General features: G+C 36.9%; 1 long non-coding RNA gene across 1 annotated transcript; it reads right to left on the bottom strand.

Moving 5' to 3' along the window:
• Positions 1–191: 191 nt before the first annotated feature.
• Positions 192–11,813, bottom strand: LOC141112941 (uncharacterized). Its single transcript, XR_012236663.1, has 4 exons — positions 11,600–11,813; positions 3,453–3,488; positions 3,284–3,371; positions 192–272 (listed from the first exon to the last, which is right to left on the bottom strand). It is a non-coding gene; the product is annotated as an uncharacterized lncRNA (long non-coding RNA).
• Positions 11,814–14,919: the final 3,106 nt, after the last annotated feature.

Here is a 14,919-nt window from a genome sequence, read left to right as displayed (position 1 = left end):
TTTAAATCCAATCATTGCACTACCCTACCCTGCAACATTAAGATGGGGTATGGACAACGCTATGCAATGATGTAATTTAGGAAGGTGACTATTGGTACGACTTTTTTAATATGGAGCGCCCAACATCTGGACAAAAGGCAGTCAGTTGGTTAAGTATTATGACTTGTACATTTTTACTCACATGGAAAAACAGCGTTTGGATGGTTCTTGGTGGCATTTTTTGGATGTGTAGATATTGATCGGGACTGTAGAGCTCCAACGCACTGCAAAGCCTAAATAAGAAAGAATTACATCATTTTTAGTGAGCCAAGATACAAAATTGTTTTTCCCAATACTCAAGCACTGAGTACCAAAGGCTGTTAAGAAGCTCAGGGACTGGTCATGCCCACGATGAAAACAGACAACCCGAACAAGTACATTGGTACCACCATGTCTATGGAGGCAGAGCCTCCTGGGAGGGGGGCTTAGCATTGGGGCAGTAAAGCTGCCTATCTTTGGTGGCATAAAAAAGGATGGATGCTCCTAATATTGGATAAAGAGAAATTCCAGTAACCCATGAAATTCATGCCTCTGCTAATCATGTCATGGAAACAATGACCTTATTACCAATTACCTTATTTTTTCTTTTTAGCCCACTGCAACCAGATACACCCAGCTTATGCATATGCTGGATGATACTGTAGCTTCTTGTCAAGTGCTTCTTTAAAGTGCAGCCTTCCTGTTTCTCTTTGAGAGGCTTGTATGAGCCTGCACGTTAAGTTTTAGCAATGGAGAAAGTTAAGTGTGCACATTCTCTGGCTCAGGAACTGGTGTTTTCAGCATTATTGCCAAAAAAAAAACTAAAAAAAGGAGGAGGTCAACTGTCCTACAGCTATATCTGAATGAAAAAGAAAAACTGTGGTCGGTTGGGCAGCAGACCCTGTTTTTTTATTCCTAAGCTTAAAGTATATATAATGTTACATTTTTGTGGTGTGGAATCAGTGGTAACAATGCCTCCTAAATTGGTTGTCAGTGGGAAGAATGCTCCTTACACCGGTGTTCAGTGGGAAGAATGTTCCTTACATTGGAGGTCAGTGGGAAGAATGCTCCTTACATGGGAGGTCAGTGGGATAAATGATACTTATATTGGTGGTCAGTGGGAAGAATGCTCCTTACATTGATGGTCAGTGGGAAGAATGCTCCTTACATTGGTGGTCAGTGGGAAGAATGCTCCTTACATTGGTGGTCAGTGGGAAGAGTGCTCCTTACACCGGTGGTCAGTGGGAAGAATGCTCCTTATATTGGAGGTCAGTGGGAAGAATGTCCCTTATATTGGAGGTCAGTGGGAAGAATGCTCCTTATATTGGAGGTCAGTGGGAAGAATGCTCCTTACATTTGTGGTCAGTGGGAAGAATGCTCCTTACATTGGTGGTCAGTGGGAAGAGTGCTCCTTACACCGGTGGTCAGTGGAAAGAATGCTCCTTGCATTGGAGGTCAGTGGGAAGAATGCTTCTTACATTGGTGATCAGTGGGAAGAATGCCCCTTACATTGACGGTCAGTAGGAAGGAAGTTTCTCACATTGATGGTCAGCGAAAAGAATGCCCCCCCTACGGTGGTTATCAGAATGCCACCCTTAAAACAGCTAAAAATTGTTGTCATTTACTGTCAATTGGTGTCATGCTTCTGGCTCTGCTGAGCAGCGTTGGACCCAGAACTGTGAAGGTACCATCAGACAGGAGGTCAACAAACTACATCTCAAAGAACCCACAGCAACCTCTTGAGGAACCCTAGGGTTCCATGGAACTCTGGTTGAGAATGGCTGTCTTAGAGGTTGTAGCACTAAAATCTCTGGCCACAAGTTCCTGGGTTCCAACCTTTGCATTACCCCTTACAAGGGACTTTCAACATCTGTGTTGAATAATTTATTATCTTACATTGAAGAAAGGTAGCAAAGGCATGACGTTTCCCATGTCATAACTAGACAGATCCAATGGCAGAGTAAATAATTCGGTAGGGAAATCTTGTCCGTAAAAAAAGTCCGTAAAAAAAATAGACAGCTAATCTGTCTAAATTAACTGCTTGCCTACCGGGGGAATTTTTAAAATTTTTGAATACATATTAAAATCTGCATATTTTAGATAGAAAATTACTTTAAACCCCCAAACATTATCCTAGCTTTTGATACACTTTACATAGTTTGTTTGTTTGGGCCAAGCTGGTCAAAATGAACTATGTCCCTCAAGAACATGTGAGGCCGCTGGATGTGCTATATAAACTGTATGGAGCTAAGGCTCCATACAGCATACTGCACCATGTTCAGGGTTCAAACCTGAGACTTCCTGTCTCATACCCGGAACACGTTAGAGTCTTTATGATCAGCCATCAGCCATTCAGAGAAACCGATGTATTCAAGCAATATATACAAAACTTCCTTTGATTGGCTGAGTCAGAGAGGTGGGCTCATGATGTCACAACCTCTGAAGGAAGGCTTGTATTAATTTCTAGAATTATTATTATTATACACGATTTATATAGTGCCAACAGAATACATTGATTTCTCTGAATGGCTGATCAACGTTCAGAAAGACTCTAATGCAGCCTTTCGCGACCTTTTTAGCCCAGGGGGACCCTTAAAACTATTTTCAGGTCTCGGGGAACCCCTGATAAAACCCATTCATGGGTCAGTGGGAACAATGCCCTTTACTCTGGTGGTCAGTGTAAGACTAGCCCCCTTACAGAGAGCTATAAAGATCATTGGTGTCATACCACTGGCTCCTCCAAGTGGCATTGGCTTAGAACTATGTAGGCACCATCAAACAGGAGATAAATTAGCCACAGCTCAAGGAACTCCTAGCCACCTCTGGAGGAACCCTAGAGTTCCATGGAACCCTGGTTGAGAATGGCTGCTCTAATGTGTTCCGGGTATAAGACTGGAAGTCTCGGCTCAAACCCGGAACACAGTGCGGTATGCTGTATGTGGCCACAGCTAAATACAGTTTATACAGCACATCCATCGGCCTCACGTTAGTGAGGGACATAGTGGGCAAGGTGGCCTACATGAACTATGTAGAGTGTATCAAAAGCTGGAGTTTAGCTTTAACTGCGGCAGAGAGAAATCCAGCTTTTTGCCATGCCAGACGGGGCTATGCTGTTTGGCAGAGCTGTGTGAATCTCAGGACTTAATGGACAGAAATGTAAATGCTTTAGCATCCAAAACAGCTCCAAAGTATGTATTTAATCTGTGTATTTAGCTGTCTGTCTGGAGTTCAGCTTTAAACTGTAACAGAAGGTTATAATACATACCGAAAACTCTGTGCCGAAGCCTTGGGTGTCCCTTCTTTCTTTCATTTTTATTATTTCTGCAAATTCTTCAGCCTTAGCAGGAGGGTCCCTAGGAAAGGTGAATTTGGAGCTATTATATAAAAAGTTAAAATTCCTACAATTTTATGATTTGATAAATGGACGCACTTACTTGGACTGCCTTTTATCCAGAGACAATTTTCTTCTCCTGCAATTGATATAAACAACACAAACAGTAAGCAATGATATAATATGTGTGTTGGCTATAAATCATATCAAACTGGAAAGTTTAATTTTTTTTATGGGATCAGAATTTAAAGGACAATATGGTAAAGCATTTACATTTATACGGATATTGCTTTCATTAAGCTCTTGCACATTGCTAACATCCCAGAAATGATATATGCATGACATTCTTTAATGGTACTTTTTAGAGTTTCAGGTTGGCTTATATTGTGTGGCCCTTACAGACCTTGGTTTGGTGGTTTTAGAATATAGATTCTGACACTATATTGTCAAAAGTATTGGGACGTCTGCCTTTACAAGCACATGAACTTGTGGGACGCCTGCCTTTACAAGCACATGAACTTTAATGGCATCCCAGTCTTATGCCTCGTAAACACGAGCGGATTTTCTGTCAGAAAAATCTTGGATGTTTTTTCCGATGGAATCCTGCTCAAGCTTGGCTTGCATACACACGGTCACACAAAAGTTCGCTGAATTTTCGATCGTCAAGAATGCGGTGACGTACAACACTACGACGAGCCGAGAAAATGAAGTTCAATGCTTCTGAGCATGCATAGGAATTTTGCGCGTCGGAATTGCTACAGACGATCGCATTTTCGGATAGGAACTTTTTCCGACCGAATAATTGAGAACATGCTCTCAATCTTTTGCTGGCTGGAATTCGGCCAGCAAAAGTCCGATGGAGCATACACACGGTCGCATTTTCCGACCAAAAGCTCTCATCGGTCTTTTGCTGGCCGAATTTCCGATCGTGTGTACGCGCCATAAGTCCGTAGGGTTCAATATTGAGTTGGCCCACCCTTTGCAGCTATAACATCTTCAACTCTTCTGGAAAGGCTGCCCACAAGGTTTTGGAGTGTGTCTATGGGAATGTTTGATCATTCTTCCAGAAGTGCATTTGTGAGGTCAGACACTGATGTTGGATGAGAAGGCCTAGCTTGCAGTCTCCGCTCAAATTCATCCCAAAGGTGTTCTATTCGGTTAAGGTTAGGACTCTGTGCAGGCCTGTCAAGTTCCTCCACCCCAAACTCGCTCATCCATGTCTTTATGGACTTGCTTTGCGCACTGGTGGTCATGTTGGAACAGGAAGGGGCCATCCCCAAACTGTTCCCACAAAGTTGGGAACATGAAATTGTCCAAAATGTCTTGGTATGCCTTACGAATTTCCTTCCCTGGAACTAAGGGGCCAAGCCCAACCCCTAAAAAACAACCCCACTCCATAATCCCCCTCCACCAAATGATTTGGAGCAGTCCACAAAGCAAAGTCCATAAAGACATGGATGAGCGAGTTTGGGGTGGAGGAACTTGACTGGCCTGCACAGAGTGCTGACCTCAACACGAAAGAACACCTATGGGATGAATTATAGCGGAACCTGACCTCACAAATGAGCTTCTGGAAGAATGGTCAAACATTCCCATAGACACACTCCTAAACCTTGTGGACAGCCTTCCCAGAAGAGTTGAAGCTGTTATAGCTGCAAAGGGTGGGCCAACTCAATATCGAACCCTACGGACTAAGACTGGGATGCCATAAAAGTTCATGTGCGTGTAAAGGCAGGCGTCCCAATACTTTTAAGACAGGGTTTCTCAACCTTTTTTGGTCAAGAAACCCTTTAAAATTCTGCACAATTTACCCCATTCTAAAAATGTGAGACCTACGCTAATAGTTTTACATATAGTAACATTATCCACACCCAGCATTAGTGGTGATTTATGCTCACAAAGCAAATGCACCTTTGCACACGGGTACTGAGCAGTGTTGCAGCCTTTCTCTGTTCCCTCAGTTAGGACCCAGAATTGAATCTGTGACCTTGGCTGCATATGGCAATGTTTCTTCTTGCTGAGCCACCTGGGATGCTGGACAGTTCTCTGGATAATCCCTTAAGATTATCTTGTCTTGTTCCTTGTTTCTCGTGAACCTTGAGCTCCCTGCTGCTCCCATAAATTTCATATTTAAGCCATGTCTTTGCACTTCCTGTTTGCCCAATTATTGTGCTCTCTCCAGCCTATATCTTCCTCTCGTCACTCCTGTTGCTGTCTATATGTTTGCTACCACTCATTACTGACCTTTGGCTTGTTCCTTGACTATGCTGTCGTCTGATCCCCTCCAGCTACTGCTCGATGATGACCTTTGGCTTGTTCCTTGACTATGCTTTCGTCTGATCCCCTCCAGCTACTGCTCGATGATGACCTTTGGCTTGTTCCTTGACTATGCTTTCGTCTGATCCCCTCCAGCAACTGCTCGATGATGACCCTTGGCTTGTTCCTTGACTATGCTGTCGTCTGATCCCCTCCAGCTACTGCTCGATGATGACCTTTGGCTTGTTCCTTGACTATGCTTTCGTCTGATCCCTCCAGCTACTGCTTGATGATGACCCTTGGCTTGTTCATCAACTTCTTCTGCTACGCTTCTGCTTGTTCCCTATCTGCCCTATCCTGCTCTCTAATTAAACCACAACAGGACCAACAGCGGTAAATCGCTTGGGCTGATAATTATGTGAACTCGTGAATCTCCCAGCTGCTACAGCCACTGGCCTCCGAGCCTGACTCCAGATCGTGACACCCTCACTCAGCTAACGTAATCCATGTGCTGATGGTGAGGGGCAAACAAGGATGCTGTACAGATGCCCAACGCCCTCATTACTAACCGATAATGTCATTGATTGTTAGGACACCGCCGGCTAGTTTGCAGGGTACTCAAGGTTGCACAATGAATGCCTGTGGCTTTATGTAACAAAAAAGGCAGGATTGATCCATCCGCTGGCTTGTACAGAGTTTTTTGTCAATTTGAAACAATTTTTAGATATTTTGCCAAGGCACTTTTATGTTAAAAAAAATATTTTATTATATTAATAATATATATTAATTAAATATATTTAATTTAATTAAATACATACATAAAATATGAAATTCAGCTTTAAGAGTCTATTCACCCATTCACATTCTGCTTTCATTCATTGCCATCATTATGTTATATAATAAAATATATGTGATTTTAACACTTTGTTATATTATTTCTTATATTATTAATATATATTAATTAAATATATTCACTTTAAATAAATACATACAATAAATATGTCAGCTTTAAGATTCCATTCACATCTTTACATTCTGGTGCCTTTCGTTAACATTATTATGTTATATATTAAAATATATGTGATTTTATCATTTTGTTATATTATATTATTTTATATTTCAATGTTTTTATTGAAAAAGAAGGTAGCAAAGTACAAAATAGCCAGTCACATGGGCAGATTAATGTTAAATTATCAAAGCGGTATATTCCAATACAAAAATAATTAAGATAGAATCATATGACTTATACACCACCTATTATGGTAACATAACATAAAAAAACACAGTAAACATCTAGATATCGGTGGAATTTAACCATAGCCTCTCAATTGTGAGCTGAACAATCCCCGTGGGAGGGAATGGCACAGACCCAGAGTCCTGGGAGGTCCCGGACCTGGTCTTTGAGACAATCCCAGTCATAGAGGATCATAAGTGAGATCATCTGTATTGTATTAGAATTTATGAGATGTGAGAATAAGAAAAAGAAATGAAAAAAAAAGGGAAACAAAACAAAAGGAAGAGAGAAGAGGAGGGAAGAAGGGAAGAAACGAAAGAGGAAAAGTGAAATGAAGAAGGAGAGGGTCATCCTGGAATTCGCTATGGAGTAGAAATATAGTCAATCCATGGGTCCCATATCCCATTACATTTCTTGACTTTACTATTGAGAATGTGAGTGAGTTTATCATTGATCATAATCCAATTAAGTTTGTTCTTAACCTGGTCAAGAGGGATTACTGACTGTTTCCAACGTCTTGCAATTGTAATTCTTGCCGCCAGTAATATATATGTAATCAGTTTTACTGATTGTTTGGGTGTTTCATCGGGCAGTTTATGAAAAAGGGCAGTTTCAGGTGGTCTGCGAATATTTACCCCCGTCACTGAATTGATCAAGTTGAAAATTCGAATCCAGAACCTGGTTACGAGGGTGCATTGCCACCAAGTATGGTACATCGTCCCCAACTGACCACAACGTCGGAAACAGTTTGGTGGAGCGGAAGGATGCATTTTAGCTACTCTGGTGGGTACCAAGTACCAACGTAGAAGCGTTTTGTAGTTAGCCTCTATCAGAGTAGTATTAATTGAGACTTTGGATAGTTGATAAGCAAGATCCTGCCATTCATTGAGGTCAAAAGTTAGATTCAAATCTCTTTGCCATTGTACCATATAAGCAAGTTTTGAATCTGGTTCAGTGAGGGAGGTATATATCGCAGAGATCCGACCCCTTTGAAAGCCTCTGGCTTGGCAAGTTAATTCAAATGTTGTAAGCGTAAGGGGGCCCACTACTTGGTTAAGTTTAGATCTGGCAAACGATGCAATTTGGTTATACCGAAAGATTTCATTAGGGGGCATGAGATACTCATCTTTAAAATATTGTATCGTGTGTAATTGATCCCCGTTCGGAAAGTCTCCAATTCTCAGTAGCCCTTTATTGAGCCACCACTGAAACACTTGTGGGGTCAAACCAGGTGGAAACTCTGGATTGCAGAAGATAGGAGCTAATGGTGTGTGAGGGGATGATAAAGGACTGCGGTTGCGTGTTCTATCCCATATTGCTAGGGACTGTGATAAGGTGGGGCATAGTATAGGTGGGTGTCGACGGTTAGGAAGCCACATTACTGACCCTATAGCCAACGGATGGCAGGCAAGTGCTTCTATAGAAACCCAAAGAGGGACCGAACCTTTAGCTGTGGTGTAGGCTTATTGGGCTATTTGAGCCGATTGATAACATGCCTGTAGTTTAGGGAGACCAAGCCTCCCCATAGGTTTTGGTGTGTAAAGCGTACGCCTTTGTACTTGAGGTCTGGTATTACCCCATATGAACCGCAAATGTCATGTATGTGTGTCTCCCCTTATATTATATTATTTTATTATATTATTATATATATATATTAATCAAATGTATTTAATTTAATTAAATATATGTATTAAGTATGACATTCAGCTTTAAGATTCCATTCATGCCTTCACGATCTAGTGCCTTTCATCGACATCCTTATGTTCAATATTAAAAAATATATGTACCTTTATTATTTTCATATATATATATATATATATATATATATATATATATATATATAATGAATGAATATATAATATATATATATATATATATGAATGAAATATATTTAATTAAATTAAATACAAATATTAAGGCTGAAATTTCAACTTTAAGATTTTATTCATGCCTTCACATTCTGGTGCCTTTCATTGAGATCCTTATGATATACAGTATATTAAGATATATGTAATTTTATTATTTTGCTATATTATTTTGTTATATTATTGTCTTAGATTATTAATATACATTAATGAAATATATTTATTTAAATTAAATACATTTATTAAATCATGCCTTTACATTCCATTCATGCCTTTACATCCTCATGCATTTCATTTACATCATTATTTTATATATTACAATATATATTATTTTAATGTATAATTGTATCTTATTATTAATATATTACTTAAATATTATTAATTAATTATTAATTATTTAATTAAACTAAATACATATATTAAGGATGAATTTCAGGTTTAAGATTCCATTCTTGCCTTCACATTCTGGTGCCTTTCATTGACATCCTTACGATATATATTAAAATATCTGTAATTTTATTATTTTGTTATATTATTTTGTTATATTATTGTCTTAGATTATTAATATATATTACGGTAATTTAAAAAAAATAAATTAAATACATATATTAAATATGAAATTTCAGGTTTAAGATTCCATTCATGCTTTCACATTCTAGTGCCTTTCATTGACATCTTTATGTTATATATTAAAATACAGTATATGTGATTTGATCATTTTTAGAGGAAAAAATCCATAAGCCGCACATGGATGGCAGACCCGTGTGAGGAGTGCATGGTAGCCTCAGCCAGGACTCCAACCAGGCCACGCCCACAACACATTTCACTCCACCCCTTGGAGCTTAGTCATGTTCCCCATGACTAAGCTCCAAAGGGCAGAGCAAAACACGTTGTGGGCGTGGCCTGGTTGGACTCCAGACTGAGGCTACCATGCACTCCTCACACGGGTCTGCCATCCATGTGCGGCTCATGGATTTTTCCCTCTGACACTGCTGCAACTCAGAGCCAGGACGGGCTCCTCTTCCAGCCAACACTCACATCGTTTTAGCGCGGATTCCACCTCCTACCTGAGAGGCACCACAACTTTTTTCATAGGGTCACAGTTATTTTTTTATTTTGTTATATTATTTTATTATATTTATAATATATATTAATTTAATTAAATACATACATTAAATATGACATTTAGCTTTAAAATTCCATGCACGCCTTCAAATTCTGCTGCCTTTCATTGACATTCTTATGTTATATATCAAAATATATGTGATTTTAACATTTTGCTATATTATTTTGATAAATTATTAATATATTAATTAAATCTCATTACTTTATTTAAATACATTCTTTAAATATGAAATTAAATTCCATTCACACCTTCACATTCTGGTGACTTTCATCGACATTGTTATGTTGTATATAAAAATATATATGATTTTATCATTTTGTTATATTATTTTATTAATATATATTAATTAAATGTATTTAATTAAATTAATTATGTGTATAAAATATGACATTCAGCTTTAAAGTGGTTGTAAAGGCAGAAAGTTTCATCTTACTGCATTCTGTAGTGAGATAAAAAGAAAACCCTTCTGTGTGCAGCAGCCCATCTAATACTTACCTGAGCCCCTTCTACATCCAGTGATGCTGCAGGAGACTCTCGGCTGGCCGAGACTCCCCTCCTCATTGCCTGAGACAGCAGCGCGGTGCCATTGGCTCCTGCTGCTGTCAGTCAAAGTCAGTCAGCCAATGAGGAAAGAAAGAGGGTGTATGGGCACTCAACAGGAGGGAGGGGCCAGGAGAGCCAAAGAGGGACCCGAGAAGAGAAGGATCCGGGCTGCTCTGGGCAAATACACTGCAACAGAGCAGATTAGTATAACATGTTTGTTATTTTTACCTAAAAAAAAAAAATGACTTTACAATCACTTTAAGATTTCATTCATGCCTTCACATTCTTGTGCCTTTCATTGACATCATTATGTTATATATTAAAAAATATGTGATTTTTATCATTTTGTTATATTATTTTATTATATTATTGATATATGTTAATTTAATATACTAAATTAAATGAAATGCATACATTAAATATGAAATTCATCTTTTAAATTCCATCCATGCCTGCACATCCCTTATTATATTATTAATATATATATTGATTAATTATAATTCCTTGAAATACATATACTAAAAAACTAAATTATATTATTAATTATTATTAATATATATTAATCAAATGTATTAAATTAAATTACATTACATTACAAACATGTAATAAATATGACTTTCAGCTTTAAGATTCCATTCACATGTTTGTTATTTTTACCTAAAAAAAATGACTTTACAATCACTTTAAGATTTCATTCATGCCTTCACATTCTGGTGCCTTTAATTGACTTCATTATGTTATATATTAAAATATATGTGATTTTATTTTATTTTTATTGTCTTTTCTTATATTATTGATATATGTTAACTTAATATACTAAATTACATTAAATACATACATTAAATATGAAATTCATCTTTTAAATTCCATAAATGCCTGCACATCCTGGTGACTTTCATTGACATAATTATGTTATATAATAAAATATATGTGATTTTATCATTTTGTTATATTATATATACATATTAATTAATATTAATATTATTAAAATTTCCTTTAATAAAATACATATAATAAAAACTATATTATATTACATTTTTATATTATATTGTTGCATTCCAGCAGGCTTATAAATTTTTTGAGACATGGCGCACAGTAGTGCATTGCCATGTTTTACAAAGTGAATGGTATCACATACCATGTTACTGCTGTGCATAGGTGAGAATAGCCCCATTATATTACTTATTTATACTTATTTAGGGGAAAAATATTTGTTTTAGTATTACCTTACAATCTTCCAAATTAAAAATCCCAAAAGGCAGATGACAATAAGACCCCCAACACTTCCAACCACAGCCCCAACAATGACACCTGAAGAAGGAAAAGAAGTTAAACCATATTTTATGTCATATTATGCTTTCCACTTTATTATGTTAAATCTAAAAACATTTTATGTACATCAATGTCATTTTTAAATTTTGTTAAATAAACAAAATCTTTTTTTTTAAAAACTGTCGGGTTAAAGCGTATCTGTGGTCAAAATGTAAAATCATGTACTGTATTCATTTCCATCCGTTTCCATTATTCAATTTCAATGATTTGACTGAATTCGGAAAATTTGTCTAGTTCTCTAGTCTATTTTTTTTTTTTATTCTATTTTTTTCTATTCTATTCTCATTTTTTATTATTTTCTGTTCTTTTCTATTCTATTCTAATCTATTCTATTCCAATTCAAATTTATTATATTTGAAATTTGAATTTCAGAAGATGGTTATAGTCTAATTTGTTCAATTCTATTCTATTGTATTTTTCTATTCTATTATTTTCTTTTCTGTTCTATTCTAATCTATTCAATTCGGATTCAAACTTATTCAATTTGAATTTCAGAAGTCGGTTATATTCTATTTTGTTCTATTAAATTACATTCTCGTATAAGCACTGCGCTATTGAACTAAATATAAATATAAATATAAAAATAAAAAAAAGTGTACAGAAAGAGGCCTACAGTACACTACTCAGTGCCAAATTATCCCAGCCGTCATGTGTCACCTGCTCAATATATACAGGTGGAGCAGTTTAAAACCAATGTATATTAGAAGTAGTACTGATGATATAATCCCAGTATATACTTCTATCAAAGACCAACTAGCAGCCGCTTGAAGTATAATAAAAGAAATTCTCTTAAAATACAGTAATAAAAACTACCAGAAATAACATATATAATAGAAAGACAGTCTAAATAATAAACAGTCCAAATGTTATATCAGCGTTGATGATGAGTGATAAGTGATGATCAGTGTCCAACTCCACAAACATGCGACATGCAGCCATCCCCTGTGATTAAGTCGGAAGTGACAAAACATGTTAGGGACGTGGCTACACAGCAACTGAATCTTCACGCTAAGAGTGTTATCTGTGAGTGTGTCAGGGCTGGGCTCAGCCCTTCCTTCTCTGAGCTGGCCGCTCAGCTGTCAGCTAATTGCCAGCTCCTATCTCTCCACAGTTACTCAGCTGTTGATGATATCCTGCTCGTCAGTCCTGCCTACTTAAGCCGTCCAGCCCAGATGATCTCTGCCTTCGCCTTGGTCAACATCACAGAGACTATCTCCTGCGTTCCTGTTAAAAGACTTGCTTGGCTGACATCCCTTCTGGCTCCAGATCCTGCTTGCCATTTTACTACGCTCATCTCCGGCTCCCTGACGTTTGGCTTGTCTGACTATCCGTTTTGGTTCCTGAACTCTGGCTATGTTTTGACTACATTTGTTCTATTTACTTTTATTATTAAACAGGTGTGATTTAATTGTACTTCTGTCTCGGCCTGATTCCATGGTTTCTGAGGGTGTGCGAGCGAGGAGGGGTTGGAGACGCAACACGCAAGCACCGGGCATGTAAGTAACATATACCAAAGGCGATTTGTTTTTATTTGTAATGTAAGCGCATTACTTTTTAATTAAAACTGTTACCTAAGAGGTTTTTACACTATTGGAGGCTTTGTGTTGATTTTAATCTCTACATGTGGAGAGAGCTGTCATCCATTTGAATCTGAGGAGATGAGAGTGGAGATTGGGTTGATCATCTGCATAAAGCTTAAAGTGATTTAATGTGAGCCTCATTCTATAGGGGTGTGGATTGACGCTTGTGCACTTTGATGAAGGATCTGCGGTGTTCAAAATTTTCCACTTTATGAAGAGTTTCACAATTGATTCATTTTTGATATTTAAATTAATTAAGTTATTTATGAAGACAATTATTTTTGATTTTATTATGGACACTTTTGAATAATTTTTATTGTTCTTTTGTGCTACTGTGATTGTGTAGATTGACACTACATTGTTTTTCACCCTTTGTTTTATTATTTAATTAGATTTTTTTTGTAATATTCGATTCGATTCTATGCTATGCTTTTCTATTTAATCTATTAATTTCTATTCTTGTCCTTTAATTTTTCATTATATTCTATTTTTTTTATTTTCTATTCTATTCTATTCTGTCCTGCCTTACTCTATTCTTTTTTGGTCTATTCTATTCTTTTATTTTCTATTCTATTCTTTTCTATTCCTTTATTTTCTATTATATTCTATTCTTTTATTTTCTATTATATTTTTTTCTATTATTTTCTTTTCTACTCTATTTTATTATATTCTTTTCTTTTCCATTCTGTTCTATTATACTATATTCTTTTCTAGTCTATTCTATTCTTTGATTTTCTATTCTATTCCTTTATTCTCTATTATATTTTATTCTATGATTTAATTTTCTATTCTACTCTGTTTTACTCTATTCTATTCCTTTATTTTGTATTCTATTTTATTCTATTGATGTTTTCTAATTCGATTTTGAATTGGAATTTTTTTTCAAACTCAATTCGAAATTTTGGGCAAATTTAGTTTCGTTATTTCGGATTCCTTTCAAAATTGTTACTATTTTAATTCTGAAATCCGGATATATCTGAACAGCAAAAAGTTTGTCTGAATTTCGATTAGAAAGAAAACTAACCGTACGTGTCTAAAATTCAGGAAGTCGCAGAAAGTGATGCCCAGGAGACAGGCAACGCTCACAACGTGAAAGGAGATTTTTCAAGGAAGATTTTATTGGATTGTCAATCATAACAACTATTGTTTGTATTGTTATTACAACGGTGTTGTTATAAAATGAAAGCATTAGCTGTAACAATAGATTTCCTTTAAATTTTCTAACAAAGGGGCCCCTGCTGTACACCAGAAATTACCTCCCCAGTTTCTCCCCAGAGTTAGGACCAAGACGAGTAACTAGCCATCTTCATTGAAATTATCAAAAGTACATAAAAATTGTGAAGTCCATGTATAGATCCCACACGTGAATAAATGTCCTCAGTGAGTATAGGAAAGGTTCCTCTCCACCCGCATGCAGACACACATTGCACTCACATTGCACTCACCAGGCTTAATTGACCCCCTATTACAGGGAGTCAAATTAGGCATATGGGAAAATCCAAGATGTTGTACATGAGGTCACAGGAATGAATCCAATCCGCTGCTGTCATCCATTCAATGTATATTTACAGTGCCTTGCAAAAGTATTCACCCCCCTTGGCTTTTTACCTATTTTGTTACATTACAGCCTTTAG

The sequence above is a fragment of the Aquarana catesbeiana genome, linkage group LG11 (genome assembly GCF_042186555.1).
Source record: "Aquarana catesbeiana isolate 2022-GZ linkage group LG11, ASM4218655v1, whole genome shotgun sequence".
Lineage (NCBI taxonomy): Eukaryota > Metazoa > Chordata > Amphibia > Anura > Ranidae > Aquarana > Aquarana catesbeiana.
This window is presented reverse-complemented; position numbering and strand designations above follow the sequence as displayed.